The 20736-nt window shown below is 37.7% G+C and overlaps 1 protein-coding gene and 1 non-coding gene across 2 annotated transcripts in view; one reads left to right on the forward strand and one right to left on the reverse strand.

Moving 5' to 3' along the window:
• Nucleotides 1–20736, forward strand: part of GXYLT2 (glucoside xylosyltransferase 2) — an 82560-nt gene that overhangs the window by 30634 nt on the left and 31190 nt on the right. The window lies entirely within an intron of this gene.
• On the reverse strand, nt 4833–4939 carry LOC133095842 (U6 spliceosomal RNA). The gene has a single exon (XR_009701699.1). It is a non-coding gene; the product is annotated as a U6 spliceosomal RNA (small nuclear RNA).

Raw genomic sequence — 20736 nt, forward strand, 5'->3', positions numbered from 1 at the left:
TGATCCTCAGGGTAATTTGAAATAAAGTCTAGGTGATGTTTTCCTTGAAATTCGTCTCTATAAAACCAGATCAGTGTGCTGCTGAGGCACTGCAGAGGAGATGGAGATTTTAAAATGCAGGGACTTCCCTGGGGGCACAGTGGTTAAGACTTCGTGCTCCCAATGCAGGGGGCCCAGATTCGATCCCTGGTCAGGGAACTAGATCCCACATGCATGCCGCAACTAAGAGTTCGCATGCCACAACTAAGGAGCCCGCGAGCTGCAACTAAGACCCGGTGCAACCAAATAAATAAAATAAAATAAAATGCAAACATTCTAGCCCTGGTCAGTCAGTTGACTGAGAATCACAGTCTTACCTCTTTTCTTTCTTTTTTAAAATTTTTAAATTTTTTTTATTTTTTATTTATTTTTGGCTGCATTGGGTCTTTGCTGCTGCGCGGGCTGTCTCTAGTTGCGGGGAGTTGGGGCTACTCTTTTTTTTTTTTTTTTTTTTAAACATCTTTATTGAAGTATAATTGCTTTACAATGGTGTGTTAGCTTCTGCTTTATAACAAAGTGAATCAGTTATACATATACATATGTTCCCATATCTCTTCCCTCTTGCATCTCCCTCCCTCCCACCCTCCCTATCCCACCCCTCTAGGTGGTCACAAAGCACCGAGCTGATCTCCCTGTGCTATGCGGCTGCTTCCCACTAGCTATCTATTTTACATTTGGTAGTGTATATATGTCCATGACACTCTCTCACCCTGTCACATCTCACCCCTCCTCCTCCCCATATCCTCAAGTCCATTCTCTAGTAGGTCTGTGTCTTTATTCCCATCTTGCCACTAGGTTCTTCATGACTTTTTTTTTTTTTTTTTTCCTTAGATTCCATATATATGTGTTAGCATACTGTATTTCTTTTTCTCTTTCTGACTTACTTCACTCTGTATGACAGACTCTAACTCCATCCACCTCATTACAAACACCTCCATTTCATTTCTTTTTATGGCTGAGTAATATTCCATTGTATATATGTGCCACATCTTCTTTATCCATTCATCCGATGATGGACACCTAGGTTGCTTCCATGTCCTGGCTATTGTAAACAGAGCTGCAATGAATATTTTGGTACATGACTCTTTCTGAATTATGGTTTTCTCAGGGTATATGCCCAGTAGTGGGATTGCTGGGTCGTATGGTAGTTCTATTTTTAGTTTTTTAAGGAACCTCCATACTGTTCTCCATAGTGGCTGTATCAATTTACATTCCCACCAACAGTGCAAGAGTGTTCCCTTTTCTCCACACCCTCTCCAGCATTTATTGTTTCTAGATTTTTTGATGATGGCCATTCTGACCGGTGTGAGATGATACCTCATTGTAGTTTTGATTTGCATTTCTCTAATGCTTAATGATGTTGAGCATTCTTTCATGTGTCTGTTGGCAATCTGTATATCTTCTTTGGAGAAATGTCTATTTAGGTCTTCTGCCCATTTTTGGATTGGGTTGTTTGTTTTTTTGTTATTGAGCTGCATGAGCTGCTTGTAAATCTTGGAGATTAATCCTTTGTCAGTTGCTTCATTTGCAAATATTTTCTCCCATTCTGAGGGTTGTCTTTTGGTCTTGTTTATGGTTTCCTTTGCTGTGCAAAAGCTTTGAAGTTTCATTAGGTCCCATTTGTTTATTTGTGTTTTTATTTCCATTTCTCTAGGACCTGGGTCAAAAAGGATCTTGCTGTGATTTATGTCATAGAGTGTTCTGCCTATGTTTTCCTCTAAGAGTTTGATAGTGTCTGGCCTTACACTTAGGTCTTTAATCCATTTTGAGTTTATTTTTGTGTATGGTGTCAGGGAGTGTTCTAATTTCATACTTTTACATGTACCTGTCCAATTTTCCCAGCACCACTTATTGAAGAGGCTGTCTTTTCTCCACTGTATATGCTTGCCTCCTTTATCAAAGATAAGGTGACCATATGTGCGTGGGCTTATCTCTGGGCTTTCTATCCTGTTCCATTGATCTATATTTCTGTTTTTGTGCCAGTACCAAACTGTCTTGATTACTGTAGCTTTGTAATATAGTCTGAAGTCAGGGAGCCTGATTCCTCCAGCTCCATTTTTCGTTCTCAAGATTGCTTTGGCTATTCGGGGTCTTTTGTGTTTCCATACAAATTGTGAAATTTTTTGTTCTAGTTCTGTGAAAAATGCCAGTGGTAGTTTGATAGGGATTGCATTGAATCTGTAGATTGCTTTGGGTAGCAGAGTCATTTTCACAATGTTGATTCTTCCAATCCAAGAACATGGTATATCTCTCCATCTATTTGTATCATCTTTAATTTCTTTCATCAGTGTCCTATAATTTTCTGCATACAGGTCTTTTGTCTCCTTAGGTAGGTTTATTCCTAGATATTTTATTCTTTTTGTTGCAATGGTAAACGGGAGTGTTTTCTTAATTTCACTTTCAGATTTTTCATCATTAGTATACAGGAATGCAAGAGATTTCTGTGCATTAATTTTGTATTCTGCTACTTTACCAAATTCATTGATTAGCTCTAGTAGTTTTCTGGTGGCATCTTTAGGATTCTCTATGTATAGTATCATGTCATCTGCAAACAGTGACAGCTTTACTTCTTCTTTTCCGATTTGGATTCCTTTTATTTCTTTTTCTTCTCTGATTGCTGTGGCTAACACTTCCAAAACTATGTTGAATAATAGTGGTGAGAGTGGGCAACCTTGTCTTGTTCCTGATCTTAGTGGAAATGGTTTCAGTTTTTCACCATTGAGGACAATGTTGGCTGTGGGTTTGTCATATACGGCCTTTATTATGTTGAGGAAAGTTCCCTCTATGCCTACTTTCTGCAGGACTTTTATCATAAATGGGTGTTGAATTTTGTCGAAAGCTTTCTCTGCATCTATTGAGATGATCATATGGTTTTTCTCCTTCAATTTGTTAATATGATGTATCACGTTGATTGATTTGCGTATATTGAAGAATCCTTGCATTCCTGGAATAAACCCCACTTGATCATGGTGTATAATCCTTTTAATGTGCTGTTGGATTCTGTTTGCTAGTATTTTGTTGAGGATTTTTGCATCTATGTTCATCAGTGATATTGGCCTGTAGTTTTCTTTCTTTGTGACATCTTTGTCTGGTTTTGGTATCAGGGTGATGGTGGCCTCGTAGAATGAGTTGGGGAGTGTTCCTCCCTCTGCAATATTTTGGAAGAGTTTGAGAAGGATAGGTGTTAGCTCTTCTCTAAATGTTTGATAGAATTCGCCTGTGAAGCCATCTGGTCCTGGGCTTTTGTGTGTTGGAAGATTTTTAATCACAGTTTCAATTTCAGTGCTTGTGATTGGTCTGTTCATATTTTCTATTTCTTCCTGGTTCAGTCTTGGCAGGTTGTGCATTTCTAAGAATCTGTCCATTTCTTCCAGGTTGTCCATTTTATTGGCATAGAGTTGCTTGTAGTAATCTCTCATGATCGTTTGTATTTCTGCAGTGTCAGTGGTTACTTCTCCTTTTTCATTTCTAATTCTATTAATTTGAGTCTTCTCCCTTTTTCTCTTGATGAGTCTGGCTAATGGTTTATCAATTTTGTTTATCTTCTCAAAGAACCAGCTTTTAGTTTCATTGATTTTTGCTATTGTTTCCTTCATTTCTTTTTCATTTATTTCTGATCTGATCTTTATGATTTCTTTCCTTCTGCTAGCTTTGGGGTTTTTTTGTTCTTCTTTCTCTAATTGCTTTAGGTGCAAGGTTAGGTTGTTTATTCGAGATGTTTCCTGTTTCTTGAGGTAGGCTTGTATTGCTATAAACTTCCCTCTTAGAACTGCTTTTGCTGCATCCCATAGGTTTTGGATCGTCGTGTCTCCATTGTCATTTGTTTCTAGGTATTTTTTGATTTCCCCTTTGATTTCTTCAGTGATCACTTCGTTATTAAGTAGTGTATTGTGTAGCCTCCATGTGTTTGTATTTTTTACAGATCTTTTCCTGTAATTGATATCTAGTCTCATAGCGTTGTGGTCGGAAAAGATACTTGATACGATTTCAATTTTTTTAAATTTACCAAGGCTTGATTTGTGACCCAAGATATGATCTATCCTGGAGAATGTTCCATGAGCACTTGAGAAAAATGTGTATTCTGTTGTTTTTGGGTGGAATGTCCTATAAATATCAATTAAGTCCATCTTGTTTAATGTATCATTTAAAGCTTGTGTTTCCTTATTTATTTTCATTTTGGATGATCTGTCCATTGGTGAAAGTGGGGTGTTAAAGTCCCCTACTATGATTGTGTTACTGTCGATTTCCCCTTTTATGGCTGTTAGTATTTGCCTTATGTATTGAGGTGCTCCTATGTTGGGTGCATAAATATTTACAATTGTTATACCTTCCTCTTGGATCGATCCCTTGATCATTATATAGTGTCCTTCTTTGTCTCTTGTAATAGTCTTTACTTTAAAGTCTATTTTGTCTGATATGAGAATTGCTACTCCAACTTTCTTTTGATTTCCATTTGCATGGAATATCTTTTTCCATCCCCTCACTTTCAGTCTGTATGTGTCTCTAGGTCTGAAGTGGGTCTCTTGTAGACAGCATATATATGGGTCTTGTTTTTGTATCCATTCAGCCAGTCTGTGTCTTTTGGTGGGAGTATTTAATCCATTTACATTTAAGGTAATTATCGATACGTATGTTCCTATTCCCATTTTCTTAAATGTTTTGGGTTTGTTATTGTAGGTGTTTTCCTTCTCTTGTGTTTCTTGCCTAGAGAAGTTCCTTTAGCATTTGTTGTAAAGCTGGTTTGGTGGTGCTGAACTCTCTCAGCTTTTGCTTGTCTGTAAAGGTTTTAATTTAAAAATATGGAACGCTTCACGAATTTGCGTGTCATCCTTGCGCAGGGGCCATGCTAATCTTCTCTGTATCGTTCCAATTTTAGTATATGTGCTGCCGAAGCGAGCACGGGGCTACTCTTCATTGCGGTGTGCAGGCTTCTCATTGTGGTGGCTTTTCTTGCTGCGGAGCATGGGCTCTAGGTGTGTGGGCTTCAGTAGTTGTGGCTCGTGGGCTCTAGAGCGCAGGCTCAGTAGTTGTGGTGCACGGGCTTAGTTGCTCCGCGGCATATGGGATCTTCCCGGACTAGGGCTCGAAACCGTGTCCCCTGCATTGGCAGGCAGATTCTTAACCACTGCACCACCTGCGAAGCCCTTACCTCTTTTCTGAGGGAGTGTCATCTACCACAAACCTGTAGATGAAACCCTTTCTCAGGTAAGATTTTACTAATCAGAGCATGAGTCTTTGCAACTCAAGACTGTTAGATTCTCAAGTACAATTAGTGGAATTCAGATCCCACCAATTCAACATTTATGAAGTCCTAAATCAGTGGATGCTTACTTTTCTATTTCTGTGAATGGTGGATCTAAGGACCATTATTAGTGCAAAGTAAACAGCAGATGACTTGATTAAGCTCCCTAGACTGCATTCTGCTTTCAGGTTAATTCAGAAGCTCAAAGTATTTAAAACAATATGCCAATCACAAATTCAAATCTGTCAATTAAAATTGACCTTGGAGGACTTTTCCCTTTTTCCTTAGTGAAGGCCAAAAGGCTTTATTCTATAAGAATAATTGAGTTTTGTGAATTCACATCACCTTTTCCTCATTTAATAGGAATTAGTGAGATTGCATAATAGATCTCCACATTTTGTTACACACTGTGCCTGTTTGATTATAAAGACCTGTCTTCTCAATAATGTGCTCCTCTGGAGATCCTAGAGGTATTTAAAATATGACAAGAGATCACTGGATTACAGAATCTACAGAGCCTTTATTGGCAAGTGGCACCAAACATGGTAATATGAGGTAGGTTAAGACACTTTCCAGTCCTCATCCAGAGAAAGACTTTTTTAACCAAGTTTTGTAAGTTCCAGGATTATAATAATGTCTGATGTCTTGCTCATAAAACTTGTCATAAGTATCCACATTCAAGGAAGGAGTTAGGGAAGAATATTATCAAGAGAGACTGGATAAAATTGCTCACAGTCTTGAACTATAAATACATCCTGAGAATTTCTAACTCTTATGTTTCCAACAAACTTGTCCCATTCTTTAATATATCAAAGTAGTAGCATGCCAAATAAGCAAAAATCTTAATTACCTAGATTTTCTATATGACATCAAGGGCAACAACATAAGTCTTCCCTCTTTCTACTTCTAATTTGTTAAAGAGGTCTTTATCTGGTTCAAATATTTGGAAAACTGTATGCTTACCAGAAATGTTCTAATAAGTTTGCCATAGACCGATGGAAAAGAGAGGTTTACCTGACTTATTAGAACTTATTATGATTAAGGTTAGGCTTCTGTATTATTATTAATGTTATACCTCAGAATTAGCAATTAACATTGAGACTTCCTTGGAAACAACCCTTTGGATAGCAACAAATACTGACAGGCGAATAGGAATGTATTAAAAATCCTTATTAAGAGGAACATCAATTAGAATCACCATAAGTGATGTCTATATGTTTCATCAAGCACTCAGAGGCCATAAATTATCAGGATGAGATTAACTACCTAAATATCACATGAAAATGACCCTAGATACTAATTTTGTTGAACAAGCTTTCCACAGTACTTATCATTTACTCACACATTATTAAAAGTTTGACATTCAGGGTATTAGTTACAACTCTTGGTTACATGTGAGAGGAACTCAATTTCAACAAGCTAAGCAAAGAAGGCAATTTATTCACTTATCTGACTGTGGAGTCCAGATCAGAGGGCTAATCTCAAGCACAGCTAGATCCCAAGGCTCCTATAATGTCACCAGGGCTCTGTCTGTCTCTCTCCCCGTCCCTTGCAGGGCTCACTCTGTGAGAATGATGATTGCTTGAAGCAGCCTGAGAGACAAATTCTAAAAGCTTAGCTACTGCAGCAGAAAAAGAGCCTGGCAGGGTGATGACATCTGAAATGGTGGCATGAGATCTCTGGAAATTGTTCCCCAGTGAAACAAGCATAACTGTGAACATTATTTTTAGAACAACTATCTAGAGTCTTTGGAAATTGTCCTAAGGGCCTAAGCACATTACAAACCAGATTTCTTACTCAAGAAAATCTACTAAAACTTAATAAGAAAGAGCAAGAGTCTGTGACACTTGAATCATGACCCACTCCCTCCGTCTCCCCTTCTAGCTCTGCGTGGTGGAAACCCAACTCTAGACAATTCAGTCAAGAACACAGGGATCCTCCCAGCTCCCAGTTGAGGGATATGGTATTTCCTTGGGAGGGGCAGGTCATCAGCATTTCTCATCTCTACTAGCTATGTCTTACAGAGCTTAAATTTCAGGTAAGTATGTCCAAGGGTTCAGAGGCTCTGTTCATTAAGAGAAAGCTTCATGAGAGCAACAAGCTAAACGATAGGCTAGTTAGTTTACAAGGGACAACCAGGGAAAGAGACAAATAAAAAGTGCCCTCCTGGTGTCAGAACAAAGTTCAAAGACCAACCTCAAAAACTATCCCTGCAAATGGGCCAAAATTTAATGGATCATACTGCAGGATCAACTTGAGCTCAGGCCATTGTCAAAAACAGTAGAGCAATCAGCTGGCAATTAGTGAAGGCTAATAGCTGGGTGTAATACCAACAGAGATGCACAGCCTAAGAGGATGATTAAAAGAAGAGCCAATCAGAGAGAGCCCTGATAAAACCACTGTCATCCTGGGTGACTGTGGGCATGCACAAGGCTGCACCCACTGAGGAAAAACGTCATAGGTTTCACACAGTGGATAAAGTGGACTTCACTGAAATAGTCCAGTCAAGATACTAAACAAATAAACAAGCAAACAACATCAACAAGCCCTGTACGATGAGTTGGGGCGTGAGGTGGGCAGGGGAGAGTTATCCAGAGTTGCTAAAACATCCTAAAATGTATTATCATGCTAAAATATATTAACATGCTAAAAATATTATCTAAATTTTTTTCAACAAAAAAATATGAGGCAGGCAAATAAACAGGAAAGTGTGATTCATTCACAGGGAAAAATGCAGGCAGCAGAAACTGCCTGGTGAGAGGACCCAGCTGTCAGATTTAGTAGAAAAAGACTTCAAAACAGCCGTTATAAATATATTCAAGCAACAAAAGGAAACTGTGCTTAAAGAAGTAAAGTAAGATGTGATGGCAATGTTTCATAAAATTGAGACTATCAATAAAGAAATTTAAATTATTTTTTATAAAAAGAGCCACATGAAAGTTGTGGAGTTGAAAGGTAAAATAACTGAAGTGAAAAAAATCATTAGAGGGGCTCACTATTGATTTGAACTTAAAGTAGAAAGAATCAGTAAACTTGAAGATAATCAATAAAGATTATACAATCTGAAGAACAGAGAAAAATAACAAATAAAATTGAACAGAGACTCAGAGATGTGAAACACCATCAGATCCACCAGGACATGTATGATGAGAGCACCAGAAGGAGAGGAGAGAGAGAAAGGAATAAAAAAAAAATTTTTTTTGAAGAAATAATGGTTGAAAACTTGCAAATTTGATGAAAAACAATCTACGCATCAGAAATCAATTAACTCCAAGTAAGATAAACTCAAAGAGATCCACACACAGATAAATCATAGTAAAAGTCCTGAAAGACAAAGACAACATCTTATAAGCAGCAAGAGAAAAATAACTTGTCACATGTAAGGAAACTCCAATGAGATTATTTGCTGACTTCTCATTAGAAACTGTGGATGCCATAAGGCCATGAGATAACATTATTTGAAGTGCCAAAAAGTAGGGGGAACTGTCAACCAAAAATCTTATATCCAGCAAAATGATTTTTAAAATGAAGGTGAAATAAAGTCGCTCCCAGATAAACAAAATCTGAGATAATTCATTCACAGCAGAACCACAAGAATAAAGGAAGTTCTTCAGGCTGAAAGCAAGGACTCCAGGCAGTGATTCAAAAACACATTAAAAAAAAAAAAAAGCACCAATAAAGGCATTAATGCAAAAGACAATATAAGTGAGTATTTTTTACCCTTTATTCTCTGGATTGATTTTAAAAACAATTGTATAAAACATTATGTATATAATAATCATGTGTTGAGCCTGTACCACAGAAATGTAATATAAATATAAATATATAAATATATATATATATATATATATATATATATATATATATATATATATATATAATAGCACAAAGGAGGTTGGAATGGAGAAAAATTGTATGGAATAGGAAAATGACACCAGATAGTAACTTGAATCCACAGGAACAGATAAAGAAAATTAAAAATGGCATATGAAAAAGTTAATATAGCAAACTCCATAAATATATACTTGCTCTTCTTCCTCTCTCAGCTTCTTTAAACACATAAAATTGTAAGAAGTAGCAATTATACTGTTGGGTTTGTAACAGTATAGATGCAATATGTACAACAATGTCATAAAATGGAGAAGAGGGAATAGAATTATATATGACTAACATTTGTATATCTCACTGGAATGAAGTTAGTATAAATCTGAAGTGTATTCTGATAAGATACATATATGTTAATCTTTAGGGCAACCGCCAAGGAAATATCTCAAAAAATATGGTGAAAAAAATGTATTAAAATGCTACGTTAGAAAATACTCAGTGCAGAAGAAAGCAGTTAAAAGAAGACTACAGGAATAAAAAAGACATGCGATATTGAAAACAAAAAGTAAAATAGCAGACATAAACTCAACTATATCTATAATAACATTAAATAAGAATGGGTAAAAATCCAATCAAAAGAAAGAAATTGCCAGAGATAGATGATAAAGAATACAATCCAACTGTGTGCCGTTTACAGGAGACACACCTTAGATTCAAAATACAAATAGGTTGGAAGCAAAAGGATGGAAAAAGATATGTCAATCAAACAGCAACCACAAGAAAGCGGTAGTGGCTATACTAGTATCAGATAAAATAGAATATAAAAAGCAACATTATTAGAGAAAAATGGAAACATTTTATAATGATAAATGTGTTAGTCCACAAAGAAAATATAACAGTTGTAAACATTCATGCACCTAACAACAGAGCCCCCAAAATACTTGAAGCAAAAGCTGACAGAATTAGAGGGAGAAATAGGTAATCCACCAATAAGAGTAGGAGATTTCAATGCCTCACATTCAATAATGGATTAAGCAGTAGGCAGAACATCGACAAGGGAATAGAAGACTTGAACAACATTTTAAACCAGCTGGACCAACAGACACCTGTAGAACAGTCCACCCAATACCAGCAGAACACACATCCATCTGAGTGCATATGGAGCATTCTCCAGGATAGACCATATGTTAGGCCATATAAAAGCCTCAGTAAACTTGCAGAAATTGACAAGCTAATCCTAAAATTTATATGGAAATTCAAGGATCTATAAAGTCAATAAGCCTCTAGCCAAGTTATAAATAAAAGAAATGACACAAATTACTAATATCAGAAATGAAAAAAGGGCATTACTACAGATTCTTTCTAATGGACATTAAAAGTACAATTAAAAAAATACTATGAACAACTCTTATGACCACAAATTTAATAACCTAAATGAAATGGACCAATTCCTTGAAAGATGCAATCTGTCAAAACGCACCCAAGGGGAAACAGATGTTCTTAATAGGCCTATATCTATTAAAGAAATTGGATCAATAATTAATAACCTTCCAAATAGAAAGCACCATGCCCAAATGGGTTTGCTGGTGAATTCTACCAAACATTTAAGAAAGATGTTATACCAGTTCATAGAAATAGAACCTTAAATAGATCAATGGAACAGGATAGAGAGTCCAGAAATAGACCCCCATAAATATAGTCAATTGATCTTTGACAAAGGCACAAAGGCAATACAATGGAGCAAAGATAGTCTCTTCAACAAATGGTGCTGGAACAACTGGACGACCACATACAAAATAATGAATATAGACACACACCTTACACACTTTACAAAAATTAACTCAAAATGGATCATGTAAAATGCAAAACTATAAAACTCTGACAAGATAGCATAGGAGAAAACCTAAATGACCTTGGGTATGGTGATGTCTTTTTGGATACAACAGTAAGGACACAGTCCATGAAGGAAATAATTGATAAACTAGACTTCATTTAATTAAAAACTTCTGCTCTGTGAAAGACAATATCAAGAGAATGAGAAGACAAGCTACAGACTGGGTCAGAATATTTGCAAAAGACACACCTGATAAAAGACTGTTACCTAAAATATGCAAAGAAGTCTTAAAACTCAACAACAAGAGTATAAATAACCTGATTTTAAAATGGGCGAAAGACCTTAACAGACGCCTCATCAAAGAAGATATACAGGTGGCAAATAAGCATATGAAAATGTGCTCCGCATCATATGTCATCAGAGAAATACAAATTAAAACAACAGTGAGATACCACTGCATACTTATCAGAATGACCCAAATCTGGAATACTGACAACATCAAATGCTCTCAAGGATGTGGACCAACAGGCATTGTCATACATTGCTGGTGGGAATGCAAAATGGTACAGCCTCTTTGGAAGACAGTTTGGCAGTTTCTTACAAAACTAAATCTATGCTTACCATATGACCCAGCAGTAGTGCTCACTGGTATTTACCCAAAGGAGCTGAAAACTTATGTCTACCTGCACTTGGATCTTTATAGCAGCTTTATTTATAATTGTAAAAACTTGGAAGCAACGAAGATATCCCTCATGAGGTAAATGGATAAATAAACTGTGGTGCATGTAGACAGTGGAATATTATTCAGTGCTAAAATGAAATGAGCTATCAAACCATAAAAAGTCATGGAGGAACCTTAAATGCATGTTACTAAGGGAAAGAAGCCAATTTGAAAAGGCCAAATACTATATGATTCCAACTATATGACATTCTGGAAAAGGCAAACCTATGGAGACAGTAAAAAGTGTTTGCCTGGGGTTTGGAGAGGGGGAATGGATGAATATGTGGTGCTCAGAGGATTTTTAAGGCAGTGATAATATGCTGTATGATATTATAATGATGAATATATGTCATTATACATTTGTCCAAACCCATAAAATGTATAACACCAAGAGTGAACCCTAATGTAAACTATGGACTTTGGGTGATTATGATGAGTCACTATAGGTTCATCCCTAGTAACAAATATACCACTCTGGTGAGTGACGTTGATAGTAGGGGAGCCTATGCTTGTGTGGAGGCAGGGCGTGTATGGGAAATCTCTGTACCTTCCTCTCAATTTTGTTGTGAACCTAAAACTGCTAAATATATATATATAAAGTTTTTTTTAAAAATTCAAGACACCCAAAATGTCCAAAACAATCTTGAAAAAGAAGAACAAACTTGGAAGACTCTCACTTCCTGATTTCAAAATTTACAACAAAAGTACAGTAACTATCCCAGTGTAGTACTGGCATAAAGGCAGAGGTATAGATCAGTGGAAGAGATTTGAGAGTCCGGAAATAAACCCTCATATTCACAGTCCATTTATTTTAGTCGAAGGTTCCCAGGCAATTCAGTTGGGGAAAGAGTAATCTTTTCAACAGATGGTGTTGGAAGAACCGGATATCCACATGCAAAAGAATGAAGTTATATTCTGTACCTTAAACTATATGTAAAATTTAATTCAAATGGATCAAAGACCTAATATAAGAGCTGAAAATATAGAAGTCTTAGAAGAAAATATAGGAGTAAATCTTCAAGACCTTAGATTAGACAGTGGTTTCTTAGATGTGATACCAAAAGCACAAGCAACAAAAGAAAAACTAGATAACTTGGACTACATCAAAATTGAAAACTTTTGTGCTTCAGAGAGCACCATCAAGAAAGCAAAAAGATATCTACAGAATAGGAGAAAATATTCACATATCATATATCTGATAAAGTACTTTTCTCTAGAATATACAAAGAACTCTTACAACTCAGTAATCAAAGACAAATGACCCAACTAAAAATGGGCAAAGGATCTGAATAGACAGGTCTCCAAAGAAGGTTCAAAAATGGGCAATACATATGTGAAAAGAAGCTCAATATCATTAGTCATCAGGGAAATGCAATCAAAACCACATTGAGGGGCTTCCCTGGTGGCACAGTGGTTGAGAGTCCACCTGCCAATGCAGGGGACACGGGTTCAAGCCCTGGTCTGGGAAGATCCCACGTGCCGTGGAGCAACTAAGCCCGTGAGCCACAACTACTGAGCCTGCTCTGTAGAGCCCATGAGCCAAAACTACTGAGCCCACGTGCCACAACTACTGAAGCCCACATGCCTAGAACCCGTGCTCTGCAACAAGAGAAGCCACCACAATGAGAAGCCCGTGCACCACAACAAAGAGTAGCCCCACTCGCCGCAACTAGAGAAAACCCGTGTGCAACAACGAAGACCCAATGCAGCCAAAAATAAATAAATAAATGTTAATTAATTAAAAAAAACGCACACATTGAGATGCCACTTCACACTACTAGGATGGCTTTAAACAAAAAGACATAGTAATAAGTGTTGGCAAGGATGTGGAAAAATTGGAACCCTCATGCACTAGTGGTAGGAATGTAAAATGGTGTGGTCGCTTTGGAAAACAGTCTGCCACTTCCCCAAAAGATTAAACATAGAGTTACCATATGACCCAGCAACTCTACTCCTAGATAATGGAGAGAAATGAAAACACATGTACACAAATATTCATAGCAACATGATTCATAAAAGCCAAAAGATGGAAGCAACCCAGACATCCATCAACTGTTGACTGGATGAATAAAATGTAGTATATTCATACAATGGAGTAATATTTTGCTATAAATAGGAATGAAGTACTGATACAAGCTACAACATTGGGTGTGCTTTGAAAACATTATGCAAAGTGAAAGGAGCCATTCAAAAAAGAACACATATTCTATGATCTTATTTATATGAAATCTCCTAAATAGGCAAATCTATTTATAGAGATAGAAAGTAGATTAACAATGGAGAAAAGACAGCCTCTTCAATAAGTGGTGCTGGGAAAACTGGACAGCTACATGTAAAAGAATGAAATTAGAACACTCCCTAACACCATACACAAAAATAAACTCAAAATGGATTAAAGACCTAAATGTAAGGCCAGACACTATAAAACTCTTAGAGGAAAACATAGGCAGAACGCTCTATGACATAAATCACAGCAAGATCCTTTTTGACCCACCTCCTAGAGAAATGGAAATAAAAACAGAAATAAACAAATGGGACCTAATGAAACTTAAAAGCTTTTGCACAGCAAAGGAAACCATAAACGAGACGAAAAGACAACCCTCAGAATGGGAGGAAATATTTGCAAATGAAGCAACTGACAAAGGATTAATCTCCAAAATTTACAAGCAGCTCATGCAGCCCAATATCAAAAAAAACAAACAACCCAATCCAAAAATGGGCAGAAGACCTAAATAGACATTTCTCCAAAGAAGATATACAGATTGCCAACAAACACATGAAAGGATGCTCAGCATCACTAATCATTAGAGAAATGCAAATCAAAACTACAATGAGGGGCTTCCCTGGTGGCGCAGTGGTTGAGAATCTGCCTGCCAATGCAGGGGACACGGGTTCGAGCCCTGGTCTGGGAAGATCCCACATGCCGCGGAGAAACTAGGCCCGTGAGCCACAACTACTGAGCCTGCGCGTCTGGAGCCTGTGCTCCACAACGAGAGAGGCCGCGATAGTGAGAGGCCCGCGCACCGCGATGAAGAGTGGCCCCCGCTTGCCCCAACTAGAGAAAGCCCTCGCACAGAAACGAAGACCCAACACAGCCAAAAATAAATAAGTAAATAAATAAATTTTTAAAAAAAAGAATGCAACACAATTCTTTAAAAAAAAAAACAAAAAACATTTGATTTATATTCATTCTTTCCCAAAACTATACTAAAATGGATAATTTACTTTTTAAGTAGCATAAACCTTCTATTCTAGGATAAAAAGTACAGAAGAGGAGGCAATTAAAGCTTGAAATAGATTTTACCACTAAGTTGGTGGTAACCAACTTAGTCTGCTTGAGACATCTGTATCATTAACCAGCAATGGAGAAAGCCCAGGAGCAAATGACTAACATGACACAATCCCAAAAGGCCAGAGAACTGGTGGCACCAGCTGGAATTGGCAGTGAAAATATTCCTAAAATCAGTGGTTTCATTGCAAGATTCTTTGAGGAACACTTAGACCCCCAGATTGCCAATTTTATATCATGTAACTGGGATTCTGCCTCTCTCTTTCCCTGGGCAAAAGATTGGAGGTTCCGTTTCTAGAGAAGATAAAATAGATTATTTCTGGACTATAGGAGTCCAGGCACAGTGGTGGGCATCATGTTGAAACATGAGGTTCAATCTAAAACTTAAATACGAATGCTGAGACCACAGACCTTTCCTCCCATATAGCTCTCAGAACCTTGCAAGGAAAATTATGTCTTCCAAACAGGGATTTGGAAGAAATATCTTTGGGGATTTAAGGACACTGACATCAGGAGTTTCCCCACTAAGGTGGCCCAGCCAGAGCTTCCTACACTGAAGCATACAGCTGACAAGTTCCCTCCACATACTTCCAAACTGCTCTTAAATCTTAATGGAAATCCAGAAACCACTAGATATTTGGAGAAACCCTCTACTAGGAAAGACAGAGGTCAAGACAAATAAAGAGAAAAACATCAACATAGAGAAGATCATCTACGTAGGATGAATAAAACTTCTAAAAAAATTATCAGTATTCTCAGAGAAATAAAAGAAGGTATTACATAAAGAAGCATAGGATTCTATTTAAAAAATGAAACATTTAGAGGATTTTAAAAACCTCATAAATTCAAACTGTGGTAGTAGAAATGAACAAATCAATAGAAGAATTGGGAGAAAAGGTTTTTATTCAGAAAGTAGAATTAAAAAACAATAAAAACCAATGATATGGAGGATAGCAATACAATGTTTAGAAAATTAGAGGATAGATCAAACATCTAAAGAACAGGAGCCCTGGAAAGAGAACATAGAACACAAAGGATAGGAAATCAACAGTGAAACCAATTCAAGAAAATTTCGGGACTTCCCTGGTGGTCCAGTGGGTAAGATGCCACGCTCCCAGTGCAGGACGCCCGGGTTCGATCCCTAGTCAGGGAACTAGATCCTGCACGCATGCCACAACTAAGAAGCCCGCATGCCGCAGCGAAGATCCCGAGTACTGCAGCTAAATTCTCTTCCAGGGTAAGAAGTCAGTAGATGAGGCATATGTGACATAATGAGAAATATATATTTGGTCTCTGGTCCCGGTTCCTGACACAGAGTTCCTAAAACCCTTGTAATTTCTTGAATAATGGGTGTGATAGAGGCATCTTACATAGAGCTTCTAAGTCCCTTGGGATTTCCTGGTTACTAGGCATGTCTTTTTTTTCTAATGAGGTGACTGTTGGTGGGCTTCTGGATGGGGGCCGGTCACTAGAAAGACCAAGCCATGATTGGAACTTTCAGCCCTACTCCCCATCCTCTAAGAGGGGAGAGGGAGATTGGAGACTGAGTTAATAATTGATCATGCCTACGTGATGAAGTCTCCATAAAAATCTGTAAACGATGAGATCCAGAGAGATTTTGGATGGGTGAACACATCCATGTGCTGGGAGGGTGGTGCAAACTTTATGGAGACAGAAGCTTCTGGGCTCAGGACCCTTCTGGACCTCACCCTACGTAGTCAGTGTCATAATTGAATTGTAGGACACCCAGTTGGTGTCTGGAGTGTTGGCGAATTGGTTGGTGTGGGGAAAAGCCCCACACATTTGGTGCCAGAAGTTGTGAGTTCAGAGAATTGTTTTTCTTTTAGCGTGTTATTTAGAGATGTGGAGGTACATACCCAAAGAATCAGTTTAAAGAATTGGAATTGGTTGTTTTCGGTGAGAGAGGGAAATGTGGTGGGAGATGTTGAGGACATTTTTTATGTATTTGTTCATATGTCTGTTTGTCTGTCTATCTACATTAAATTATTTACCAAGCCTTTGTTAACAGTTCGACCCTTGTGTTTCTCAAATACTAGAAAATTACTCACTGGTAACTCTTGAAATCAGTTTAGTGGCTAATGATCAGCTCTTTAAAAAATTAAATAACTAAAGTAGTATCGAATAAGGGACATGCGTTACTATAGTAAGGACAAATATATTTTTGAAAATGTTTCCATTTTATATATTTATGTGTGCACGTACTACTAGTATCATGATATAAATGCATTTCTTACTGTGGGGTGCAGTTGAAAACAGTGTGAGAAATGAGGCTTTAAGACAGGTCTTCAGGACATACCACTGAAAGGAGAGATCTGAATGGTTGGTGGTCAATGACCAGGCAGTGACTGTCACACTAGTACATGCTGGGATCCTCAGGTTCATGATTTCATCAACTCTTCACTTTTTGAAGAATGTACTAATTGGTACCATTTTTTTCTAACAAGGAAACTGAAGTTGAGGGAAGTTAAATCATTTTCCTGGAGTAAATCTTAGAGCCTGGATTGGAGCCCAAGTTTCTCCCATAGTATAGTCATTCTGCCCAGCTTCCTGTAGTTTCTAGATGCCAGAACTTTCTCCTGTATTTGTAGAAAAGATTCCCAAAATGTTCCAAAATACCTCCTTTGGAAGATTCCCTGGAACCTTCCATCCTTATCTGTTAAATGGGTATAAAAATAGTACACATGTCTTTGTTCAGACTCACTTGTTCAGTCAAGCTATTGTACTTAAAATTGCTCCCCTCCCTCACTTTATTTTTTCCTCTATGCTGCTATCTTTAAAGTTAGAATACTACCTACTTTACTTATTCGTTTTATTTTTGGGTTTCTCTCACTAGCATGTAAGCCCTATCATGGGAAAGGTCTTTGGTCTCCAACAAGTAGAGTAGTGCACTGCACATATTAGCAGAAGGCACTCAGTAAAACTATTGGGATGTTTGGATGAGAAGGAAGGAAGGAAAGGAGGGACGGAAGGATGGGAGGGAGGGAGGGAAAGAGGGAGGGAGGGTGGACGATCGGATGCATGAATGAATGGACTTACAATAAGGGCTTTACCAAGTTCATCAAAGGGTCGTAGAGAGGATATGAAGATTTAACACTTACAACTTGCTAGATTGAACCCAGTATATATTCAGTACACATTAGTTGGATTTGATTCTCAAATACAAGGAAAATGAAAACATTCGTTGAAAACCAGTCCAATTCGAGGGAAGAGCTACAGTTCCTTGTGCCCCAATGATCCTGTTTCCGGCAACTCCCTAGCAGAGAGCACATTCTCTGGGAAGGCATCATCTGACTAAGAAACTGGTCTCTGCTTTAAATGACAGTTGCCAGGGCTAACAGGATGTCTATAGCCTGCAAGAGAAGATAGTGTGTACTTGCTGGCTGGGATTGCAACACCTGATAAGAGGAGGAAGCAAGCCAAAGGGATGGAAGCAGATGGAAGATCTGAGAGAGCCATTATCTCAGAGCATGCCAGAGAAACCAGACACCTTCAGTAATGCAAGGCCTGTGGAAAATGTCCTGCTTGCAGTTATAACAGCTGACCCAACAGCTGAGATGATGAAATCAAAGACCAAACACAAGCTTGACGAGCCGGACTTTTAGGAGAAGCGTCCTGAACAAAGCCGTCATTGATTTGCCCAACTCAGAGGCAATCTGAATCTTGTTTGCATGGAGATCAGAGATTAAACTGATCAGAAGAGTCTACTTCGTTGATGGGAACATGTCTGAATGTAGTAGCCAGGACATGGGTACAATCTGCTCTTTGTTAAAACTTCACAAAAATGAGTATGTGAGTTATATGTCATTCCACAAGAGGGCACAATAGAAGCAAAAATAAAAATTGATGTAATTTTTCTCCTGGGCCACTGCATTTTAAGCTAGCAATTTAGTGACCCTTAAAAATCTCAAAACAGTTTAAGTGGTGAGTCACTATTTAATCAAGAGTGGATATTTTTTTTGTACAAGTTCCCAATGGAACAGGGAAGAAAACACTATATGGGAATGATACATTTCAAGTGTTCATAACTCTCTCCCCTGCCTTAAACTATTTTAACATTATAAAGGATGTTTGAGAATATATAGAATCAAACAGAAAGTTCTTTGTTCTCTGCACATCCAAAACAAAAGGGAAATATCTCAAAGTAGAAAATCAGTAAGTATGCATAGAGTGAATCCATTGGTATTTTTAAAAATCCAAAAGTATGTGTTGGTGGGAACATAAATTGGTGCAGCCACTATGGAAAACAGTATGGAGGTTCCTTAAAAACTAAAAATAGAGTTACCGTATGATCCAGGAATCCCAGTCCTGGGCATATATCTGGAGAAAACTCTAATTCAAAAAGATACATGCGGGGGCTTCCCTGGTGGCGCAGTGGTTGAGAATCTGCCTGCCAGTGCAGGGGACATGGGTTCGAGCCCTGGTCTGGGAAGATCCCACATGCCACCGAGCAACTAGGCCCGAGAGCCACAACTACTGAGCCTACGCGTCTGGAGCTTGTCCTCCGCAACAAGAGAGGCCGCGACACTGAGAGGCCCGCGCACCGCGATGAAGAGCGGCCCCCGCTCGCCGCAACTAGAGAAAGCCCTCGCACAGAAACGGAGACCCAACACAGCCAAAAATAAATAAATAAATAAATAAATTTAAAAAAACAAAACAAAACTATCATTTAAAAAAAAAAAAGAAGATACATGCACCCCAGTGTTCATAGCAGCACTATTTACAATAGCCAAGACGTGGAAGCAACCTCAGTGTCCATTGCCAGATAAATGGATAAAGAAAATGTGGTACATATATACAATGGAATATTACTCAGTCATAATAAAAGAATGAAATAATGCCATTTACAGCAACATGGATAGACCTAGAGATTATCATACTAAATGAAGTAAGTCAGAGAAAGACAAATATATGATAGCACTTATATGTGGAATCTAATAATAAAAGAATGAAATAATGCCATTTACAGCAACATGGATAGACCTAGAGATTCTCATACTAAATGAAGTAAGTCAGAGAAAGACAAATATATGATAACACTTGTATGTGGAATCTAAAAAATGATACAGATGAACTTATTTACAAAACAGAGACAGACTCACAGACATAGAAAACAAACTTATGGTTACCAAAGGAGAAAAGGGTGGGGAGGGATAAATTAGGAGTTTGGGATTAGCGGATACACACTACTATATGTAAAATAGGTAAACAACAACATCCTACTATAATATAGCACAGGAAACTATATTCAATATTTTGTAATAAACTATAATGGAAAAGAATATGAAAAAGAATATATATATGTATATTTGAATCACTGTGCTGTACACCAATAAAACACAACATTATAAATCAACTGTACCTCAATTTAAAAAAATCCAAAAGTATGTGCATTTATGTGTGTGTGTATATACACACAAACATTCATGTACACAAACATTCATTCAGTAATACTTATTCAGCCCCAACTATGTGACTGGCCCTAGAAATACAGCTGTGAACAAGTTATCCAGATTTCCTGCTTTCATGGAGCTTACATCCTAGTCAGGGAAGAATGACAAAAACAATTAAAGTTCATTTCAGGTAGTAATAAGAATAATGGGGAAAAATTAAAGTGTTTAGAGAGTGATGGGGAGTGGGGCTCTCTGAGGAGGTAACAGTTGAGTTGAGGTCTGAATTCCTGGCCTTGCAAAGGTCACATATATAGATAAATGTGTAGAAACTGTCTGGGGTGATATTCACTGAACCATTATGGTTAGTTAATGCGA

The sequence above is a fragment of the Eubalaena glacialis genome, chromosome 7 (assembly GCF_028564815.1).
Source record: "Eubalaena glacialis isolate mEubGla1 chromosome 7, mEubGla1.1.hap2.+ XY, whole genome shotgun sequence".
NCBI classification, from domain to species: domain Eukaryota; kingdom Metazoa; phylum Chordata; class Mammalia; order Artiodactyla; family Balaenidae; genus Eubalaena; species Eubalaena glacialis.